The following is a 9807-nucleotide window of genomic DNA, read 5'->3' on the forward strand; positions in this document are numbered from 1 at the left end:
GCGCCGCCGCCAGGGGGAGGGCACCGCGGCGGCGGGCGCTGAACGGGGCGGGGGGTTCAGTTCAATAAATTAATTAATTGATAAAGAGGGGGCCGGGGGTATAGGCGAGTGCGCGGCCAGGCCCCGGCTGGCGCGGGGAGCCGGGAGGTGCGGGCGCGGTGTGAGGGGGGAACAAGGGGGCAATGCAGGGCTCTGCTCCAGGCAAAACCCTTCCACCCCACCAGGACCCCCCAGCTGGAGCCCCGGCCACACGTGGTGCCCCCCCAGCCCCAAAGGAGGCCCCGGCCCCCCGAGCTCCGGGCACTCTATTCGCCCTTCATGCCACAACCCCCTTGCTGCTCCAAAGGCATCTCCTTGCGTTTTCCCATAGTAAGGCATAGCGAATAACTCCTGCAAACTCTTACCTGCAGCCCCGCAGGTACCAGCCCATCTCCAGCGGCAGCCACATCCCATAACTGCCGTGCAGCAGGGCCCCAGCCCCCTCCCCAGCTTTAATAAGTGGTGCTCAGGCTTTTAAGAACATGTATTAGTGCCTCGATGGAGCAAAGTGACTCTGCTATGCACGAGGCATATTAAACATCATATCGACCCGCGCTCGCCAGGGCCGTAACGTGCATGATAAGCAGGCGCGCAGCAAGGATGCCGGGAGCGAGCGATGCGGATGCACACGGAGGCTGAAGCTTTGGGAGCTCCCAAAAAGAGGCCCTGAGCAGAGAGCAGAGAGCCCTGTGGATGACAAGGCMGGGGGATTAGGAGAGCAAGGCCCCGCTTTGGGGCGGCCTCCAGGATTGCTGGCTCGGTGCGGATACCAGGTGGACGTTGCATCAAAGCAGGAGGTTTTCTGCAGCCCCTTGTTCTGCTCCACACGGCAGATAAGGCTGTGGAACATCCCCGAGCCGCCCTTATCTCCTGTGATTTATTCTTGAATTGGCCCAGTGTCTCGTGTCATGAATATTAGCAGTCTAGCACCTCCTCCAGCAAATCCCTTTGCTAGCCTTCCCTGCCATATCCCTGCGTGCACCTATGGGCCTATCTTGAACCTATTGCCGTGGCATCTCACCCCACACAGGAGAGCCCAGGAAAAGGCCCCAATATCCAATATCCCCAATATCCCGTTTGCATCTGCCAAGGGACAGGTCTGGCTTTTCCTTTGGGATCCAGAGCAGSTCCAGACCCCTGCCTCTTCCCCTGCACACCAGGCAGGAACGATGCATTGCAATCCAGTGGCTTTAATTATAACAGGAACAAGAAAAAACGCCAAACAGGCCCATTTTGCATCAGAGGCGAGCGGCTGCAAACTGACACACAGAGCTGCTGAAGTTAAAGCAAAATAAAACATCTTGGATCCTTTTTATCCTCAGCTCCTGTAATTTCAGCATGTCCAAACAGATTTTGGTGTGTGTTTATAACTGGTAACTCCATTTGCTCCCGGGCTGGGACCTTATATGCCAAGTTTCATCTCCAGCTTAGCTTTTATGGCCGAGTTGCATTAAGCCCTACGAGAAAAGTGTGTGGCAGGGAAGAAACACATAAATATAAAAGAAAGAAGGAGCTGTTAGAAAAAGCAGGTCCAAAGCCTTAATGCTGAAGTTGGAGCTTGGGGCTACCTGACTAAAACAAGGTGGGAAAACTTTCAGCAAGAACTGAAGCTCACGAGCTGCATCTCGGCACAGTTGTGCATGAAGGGAAAAATCAAGGTGCAATTTTCTGCCCTCTCCCAGCCTCGCTGGGGCAGATTGAAGCTCTCCCCTGCACCACCCCAGTGCCATTTGACCCACTGGTCCCCCAGCAGTGTAAGATAAGCCCGGATCTTTATGGATCGGAGCCTGCCCAAGGCAACCCGATAGCCCTGCCAGCTGGCGTAAAGAGCTTACTCCAGCACCGAGCACGAGCTGGGGATCTGGCTCCAAACCTCAGGATCCCAAAGCATGCCTGGCTCGATAGTTACACCAGATATCAGGGTTATTAAGCCCACGGCTGGAAAACCTACCTTTGTAGCCTCCAAAACATGAAATTACCATAGCCAGRGTGCATTTCATGCTCCTCTCCCATCAAGCTGTTTAGAGCAAATTAAATTTCTCCCTAACCAGCCTGTAACAGTTCATGTTAGATGTGGATCTAAATGTTAATTGCAGTGACAATAACAGGTCTGATCCTGCAGTCCTTATTTGGGTAAAACCTCCCACAGAAGCCAAAGGAATTTTGCCCCAGAGAAGGCAGCTGGATAAAGTCCCACATTTCCAGTCTCCTGAAGATGCCAGAAGGTAGTAAGGATATTTCTGTGATGTTACAAACCTTTCCTTTCCCTTCCTCCCCTGCCACCCACCTCCCTCCAGTTCTTTAATGCACTATTAATTTCATAAGCTCCGCCAGGCTGCCTAATGCTGTGCTTAACTTCAGCGCGGCGCTTCCTAGCTAAGGACTTCAGTCATCACGGGGGGGTACCCGAGATAAATTTTGCAGATCATTGGCTTGTATATATGCTTGACACGGGGATGCTTGAAGGTCCTGCACCACCTCAGAGCACCGTCCTGCAAAACTCTTCCAGTAGTTCTTATTCTGTCTACCCTCGAGTAATGCAAAGGCCTTTTAGCCTGGCATGCCAAGGAAGGGAAGCTTTTGCAATAGCATGACTGGGGGGTCTCTGTCCTTATCTGAGGAACTTTGGCTCCCAGCTGGCCAATTCTAAATCAATTTGACAAAATAGAAGACAGGTTGGTTCATGTTGCCTGGAAATAGATGCCGCATGAGTTACAGCCCTAACCTTGTGCCAGGCTCCACCTGAGGGGATGCCTTTGCAGACCCCCATCTCCGAGCAATGCTGCAACCCACAAAATAACTTACTAGACACTGGAGAATCCAAGCAGATGGATGCACCTGGAAGGGTGCTGCTTTTCACTGCACACCGCAGGACAGGGTGGTCCTTGGGCAGCAGCAGCACATACACCCTAGGCTGCATTTTACAACAGCCTTCTCCCTCCATCCCCACATTCCCTGTCACTTCCATGGGCACTCAAGACATTTGGGGCCAAGGGATTTGGGTGCTTGAGGGTGTCAGGAGAAGGGAGGCTCTGGAGACCAGGAGCTGAGAGCACATTCAGGTGGGAAATGGGTGTCTGCACCCAAAAAGAGAAGCTGCAAATCCCAGCTTTGTGTTCCTCTCCCCTTCCTCCCCCSCTAAGTGATTCCAGCTTCTTTTCTGTAATGCAGATTTACCTGATGGAGCAAAAGCAAAACCTGCTGCGGCTCCCTGCTGCTTCATACCCCCTCGCACAGTGGGCAAAAAGCATGCATTTCCCTCCCTTGCTGCATTTTATTGCAAACTTAAGAACAAATTAAAAGTCTGAGGAACGAGATGGAGAAGCTCGCAGGGCCACAGCTGGGCTCCACGTCCCGGCACAGGGAGGCTCCTCTCTCTGGGGACAAGGCGAGATAGGTGCCCCGATGCTGGGACACAAGGAGGGTTGCAGCTGCACTGGGAATGGGAACAAGCCTTGGAGCCCCATCATCCCTCCTTGAGAAGACTATAGGCAGCTGAATTGCTCAGGTCACCTATATGAGATAAAAGGAAGTGTAGCCAGGGAATAGGCGCCTTTTACTCATGCAGGGCTAGTCCCCAAGCAGGCGCCCTGTCCCCAGCTCAGCCAGCATTGCCACCAGCTCCACAAACCATCCTTGCAACCCCAAACACCCGCAGAAGGTGGGTCCCCACTCCTAGGGGAGGCCCTGCACATGCAAACCAGCAGAAACTCCAAACGGAGGCATTTCCCTAAGCRCTGGGGATGGAAAGCCGCTGCTTTGTTTTTCCCAGCAGCAGCATTTAACAGGCTGATGATATTTGTTTATGAAGTGAAATGCACATGATTTATTTGATCTGCTGGAGCTGCGAGCTGCATTCCCACGCCAAGGACAGGCGGAGAGACACCGCATTCTCCTCTTTTGGAGACTGCTCAGATAAAATAACATATTGCACAGTCAGAAATACCGTGCTCTACCATCAGCTGCTTCAGAATAGGCCCTTAAATGCTTATTAGAGACCGCCTAACTTCCAAGCCATAAAGTTGCATTTGTTCCTGTCCATCTCTGTGTATAGACTAAGTCTGAATAAAGTTTCAACTCATTTAAACAGGTCTGGGGTTGAGGTCACAGCACACCTGRTTCTGGTCTGGAGCTGGCTTGAATAATCCTAGCAGAGGTTTCCTCCCTTGTGCTTTGCAGGCAGATTGGGTTTAACGGGTTTCACCTGGTTTGCAGGGACAGTAGTTGCATTGCTTTGCAGCAAGCCTGTGCGAATGGAAAGTCTAGATCTGCCTTTTATAACACCTGGAGATCACCCAGCCCAAAGCCTACCTGCCAAGGAAGCCAGCAAGGCAAGCATTAACTGATGGAAAACAAAACGCAGCACACRAGCTATGAGATTTACAGCTCCTGGGGGAACCAAGGGGAACATCACCCATGCAGCAAGCAGGACACCAGCCAAACCCTCCCCTGAGGAGGATCAGCACAGACCAGATCAAGGCTGGAACTCCCACCGCACCAGTTACCCACTGGTGGGAGTTGGAGCAGGATGAGGATTAACCTCCTTGCAGAGCCACGAGCTGATTTACACCAGCTTGCAGCCGTGACTCAGTCCCTTCCACCAGCACCGTCCCTGTTAGCCTTTTCCTAGCGCCTGCATACAAAACACTTTGCAAATGAAGTGTGAAGATAATATGCTTTATCAGGGGCATTTCTTCCCGATGATTGTTGTATAAATCTCCCTCCATTCACATACATATACATAAGGTGTATATAAATATGCAGCCAGTATCTGGCAGCACCCAGAGCCTTTTTGACAATGTCAGTGTAGCCCCCCCATAAAGATAGCAGGAAATGATTCATAATATTTATATGACAGACATGATATGAACTGTAATAGCCTATTGGGATCGAGAATATCCATAGGTCTCTGTCAGCCGCAAATGTGATTTAAATATTATATATGTGGCAACTGTAGCATTAGTAATATGATAGCTATTATTGATAGCGGCCATAAAACGCAGTAGTTTTGCGCTGAAGAATGTGAAAAATAATCTAGTGGGTTTCCTGATGGTCTTCCCAGCAATACACTGAAAGGAAGTGCAATTTCAATGCCGCCTTTCCCCCCTCTCCTCCCTTCTACCCCTCCAAAAAACCAAAATCACCCTCCAGTTCTATCAGATKGCCGGCGAGGCCCTGTTTTATTCTGCTGATGTCAGTTTGTGGCATCCCAGCCTCCCGGGTCTCTGCGGCCAGACTGTGGCTTGCTGGGCAAACCTGGGAGGCTGGCAAGGGAGGGGGTCCCTGCGGAGCCCCCGGAGCATCGGCACCGTGCATTTGCTGCTGATGCCTTTGCTTTGCATCAGCAACGCTGCTCCGAGCCTGCAAGCCCTTTGGGACTGCCAGCAGGGCTGAAGCTTTGGTGCATTCCCAGCTGGAAGAGGGAAAGGCCGGAGAGGGGCCGGGAGAAGCGGCTGGTCTGTGGGTGGGAAGGCGGGATGCGTATCCAGCAGGATGCGCGAGGTTGTTCCCTCCTCCGCAGCACCGAGGGCTCCTCAGCAGGCATAAATCAGCACGGYCCCGTACAAACCAGGCGGGCAGTGATTGATGCTCGCGGGGCTTCCCGAGCGGGGGGTCCCGCGGCTCAAGGCGGGAAGGAAGGAAGGAAGGATGCYGGGATCCTCCTCCCTGCGCTGTGTGCGTGCCAGGCCTGCCCAGCTGGAAAGGTCCCCTGGAAGGATCAATCACAGCTTCCCTCTTCTCCACATCACTTCACAGTAGAGGAGGATGGCTGGAGAGAGGCCGCTCACAACCAAGACCTTTGCATTTGTGCACACACCAGCAGGTACCCAGCTATCCAGAGCCCGGGARAGTTGAGGGTGACAACACAGTCTCTGAATTATTTGCTCTCCAACCATTGCAAACCTCCATGAAAGGCACAGCGCAGAGGCCTGCAGGAGCCAAAGGACCAGCTCATGCTTGGAGACCACCACCCATGAAGCCTGAGCAGCACCCAAGCATGAACAACCACCTCCCATCACTTTCCAAGGACAGAAGGYTCCCCATCCATCCTAGCTACCAATCTACCTCCCACCCAGTCTTCCTACAAAGCCTTATCCAAGAGCAAGCAAGCGGGCAAGCACAGTCCAGCCCGTGACCACCACGCATTACCTACATCAGGCCCCATTTTTCCTACGGGAGCAAGACTTGGTAGAAAAAAGTCTTGCCCAGATAGCAAGTCTGGTAGCTCTACGTGTTCCTGCACGTGCAGCCCATGCTGGTCTTGCTAGGGGATGCAGGACCTCAGAATGGATCCAGGAGCAGAGTTCTCCCTCARGACTGATAAGGACCTCCTATGCAAATCCAGCAGCAATGCCCTGACTCCAGGACATTTGCTTATAAAGGCACCAGTCTGATTGCAATCAGGTGTTGTGTAACGAGCTCAGGAATTAACTCCTCATGCGCCCCTATTTGTGTCTACGGCAAAGAAGCGGCTCCTGAGTCAGGGCTGGTGATGCTGGTTACACCCTATGCATCAGAGAGCGCAAACCAAGGAGAGATCGGCTCCCACCAAGCCAGACCTCAGGGCAGAGCCGTGATCAGCTCGTTAGAGTGTAGCCTTAGAAAATGAGTTAATTAGAGCTGCGTTGCTGTGTCCTCGTGGAGGAGCTGGCCTGTGAYCTCCTCCGTGTGCCCATAGCGATGCCCTCTGCGCTTGAGCACTAAGGGGTGTGAAAGCCCGTCCTAAGGGCAGCTGCTGCCCAAAGGGATTTTGCTCCTTGGGATTACGTTCTAATATTTTAATGCAAACGGGACATACGGGTTTCGATTTAATCCAAGGCAGCAGACCCTTAGTGGACAGAAGTGGGACCTGGGGAAACAGCAATGATAGCAATTCAAGGAGGTAACAAATAGACTTTTAAAAGCCCGCTAGTGACTCCTTTTAATCTGGAGCAGCTAGGGAGAATAGACTAATTTTTTCCCACTAAGTGAAGCTGAATGAAGGCTGCGAGCRGCCAGTTCTGCCAATGCCAACACAGGGTGAAAGCTGTGGACGCGCATCCTGACCTCCGCTCCTTGATGAGCCTCTCCTTTAGATGTGTAATTTTACCAACATTGTATATTTTTTAGGGGAAAAAAAGCAAAAGGACATTTGAAAGTCCATTTCCAAGGCAGTTTTCCACATCCAATGGGCCTGCTCTTCCTCCGCCTCTGCTCCCAGGAAAGCCAAGGGAAACCCGCCTGCCGCTCACACTCACATAAATCAGGAATTTACTCAGTTGAAAGACGTGGGGCCGCACCAGTATAAAACCAGTGTGAGCTCGGAATTACAGTGCTATAAAAGCAGCATGAGATCAGAATCCGTCTCAGCATATTAGAGAGATGGCTTGAGGAAAGCCTAGGGAAATTAGTAATTTTGAAATTGGGGAGGGGGGAAAATGGATTGTGGTTTCCCGAGGTCCTGGAAAATCAAATCCTCGAGACCAGGGCTCCTCTTCCTTCCCCCATGCGAGGTGCCCGTGCCATCCTGCTAGAATGACATTTCTGCATTATTTCTCTTTCGGGCAAAGCAGCCGCGAGAGGCTTTGTATGAAAATGCTGTATGAAAATAAGTGGAATTGAATTAGGGAAACGGCTAAAGTCATTTCTTCTCTGTCCGCGCATTAATCCATTTAGGTTGATTCTTTGGGTGCTCCAAAAGGGATTTGCATTGCTGTCCTGTCAATAGCCGCAGCCTCTTCTTCTCCTCTCAAACAAGCCTCAGCACCTGCTAATTTGATGTCCTTTTTATTATTCTCCCCTCTCTGCCTTGCCTCCACGTGGAGACCTCAAGGAGATTTTTACAGGGCAATCAACTTCCTTGGCAGCTTGGATTAAGCCACGATTTGCTCCAAATTGCAACGAGCAGCAGTGCTCTAATGAGATTTTGGGGCCTCGAATTAAGGGAAGAGAAAACAAATTCCATCTTTTAAATGAAATAATGATGCGTACGGCCTGAGATGCAATGAGAAGCACATCAGAGGCAATTTGATTTGTTAATGGAGCCCGTGCATTGCTATGCAGTGGCAAGCGCCCTCGGAGGCAGGTCAAGCAATCCTGGATTCAGGGACCTGGCGGGGACTGCAGTGACAGCCCAGCCTGCGTTTTTAGTGCCCTAAAATCATACTTTGTGCTTCCAAGAGGACGGATTCCCGAAAGTCCCAGGGCCCGGGCTGTAAGTAGGTCAGGCTCCATGCTCGTCGGCAGCCTCGCTGTCCCTGCGGGCAGGATGCAAACTCTCCCCTGCAAGATCCCAGCAAAATCAATACGCTCCCCAAACAGAGTTTATTTCTTTCCTGTTCTGCATTGGCAAAAGAAGCAGAGATCTCCTGTTTCCTCATGAAAAGGTGGGGGATCCCAGACTGAAGATTGGGATTTACTCTGAGGCAGGAGGTCTTGTCCTGCCCGGCTCAGCACRAGCAAGTAAACCCAAGTGCTGGTGCTGAGCTGTGCAATTCAGTTTCCTCCTCCTCCATCCCAGCCCACATCTCAGTGGGCCTTTCCCTGCAAAACTAACTGGGATTTCCCAGCAGAAAAGCGACTGCCAGAAAATCCCCGCTCGGCTCCAGCCAAGGGTCGGGAAGGGAGTCCCTGTGCTCCCTTTCCCCCTGCATTTAGCATCGCGGGTGCTTCGTTTTGCTCTCAAAGAGCAATCTCTGTTCCTGGCTGCTCAGTCGCCGCATCCCTGCTTCCCTGGCTGCCTTTCCGAGATGCAACCGGGGTTTCGGATCACCAGCTGCTGACGCTGCAGAGCTCAGTAAGAGAGACACATTGCAYGGATTTCCAGGGTAAATGATGAGCCCATCCAACATAAACATGTTGGAAAGAGATGGCAGAACAAGGGGAGGAAGAGAAGCATGTGGGGGCCAGATCCTGCTGCCATTTCCGCTACGGGACATTGGAAGCAACTTCCCAGCCTCACGGGGCATTGACTACTGTGGAGGGATGATTCTTTGCAGGGCATAAACCTCTAGACCAGCCCTTCCCAGCTTAACCTTAACTTTCCAAAGAGCTAGGAGGGTTTGTAACGTTATCTGGAGCGTTTTTGTTTCGTAAATGCGACAGACCCAAATTCCAACCAGGCTCGCGTGAACRGGAAAGCATTTGGCACCGAAATGTCACATCACGGGCTGACGAGCGGCTCGGGTACCGCTTTCTCCTGGCTGCTTGGGAACGTCTGTTTGCAATGCCACTCGGAGCAGCTTCAGGTCCCACTGCTGCGAAGGCCACAGAAATGCAGTTGATCAGTCCACGCCGCRCTAGGAAACACCGTCGTGCTGAAGAAATTGCAGGAATAGCGGTAAAAMCTTGGCTCCTTAGGAGGTATTTGCAGCAGCAGCAGGTTGCGGGGTGGCAGAGCAAAGGGACTCATTGGAGTCCCAAACAACTGATCTGCCCTTGCTTCTGCTGCTACAGTTTTGTAGCTGGCGCAGGGTTCAGGATCCCATGGATCAATCAGGATCTCCAGGATCAATCGCTCTGGATATTCCTGCCATGCAAACCCTGCTCCTTGGTGCAGGAGCCGATCACACAAGGTGGAGGATTGGCAATTAGCTTTGGCACCCGTGGTGTGTGGTCACTCTTTCACACACTCAAAATCCCTTTGCAATGCAGGTGTTGCTCCCATTGCACCTATTTCTGCACTTATTTATTGCTCCCTTTTTATCCAGGGTTTCATCCACACTCAGTTGGAGGGCTGCAGCTTTCAGTAGTGGGATGGACTAACCCAGCAGCATCCGCAAAGTTTGA

Source organism: Nothoprocta perdicaria, unplaced genomic scaffold (assembly GCF_003342845.1).
Source record: "Nothoprocta perdicaria isolate Ctin4 unplaced genomic scaffold, notPer1 scaffold_6, whole genome shotgun sequence".
NCBI classification, from domain to species: Eukaryota; Metazoa; Chordata; class Aves; order Tinamiformes; family Tinamidae; genus Nothoprocta; species Nothoprocta perdicaria.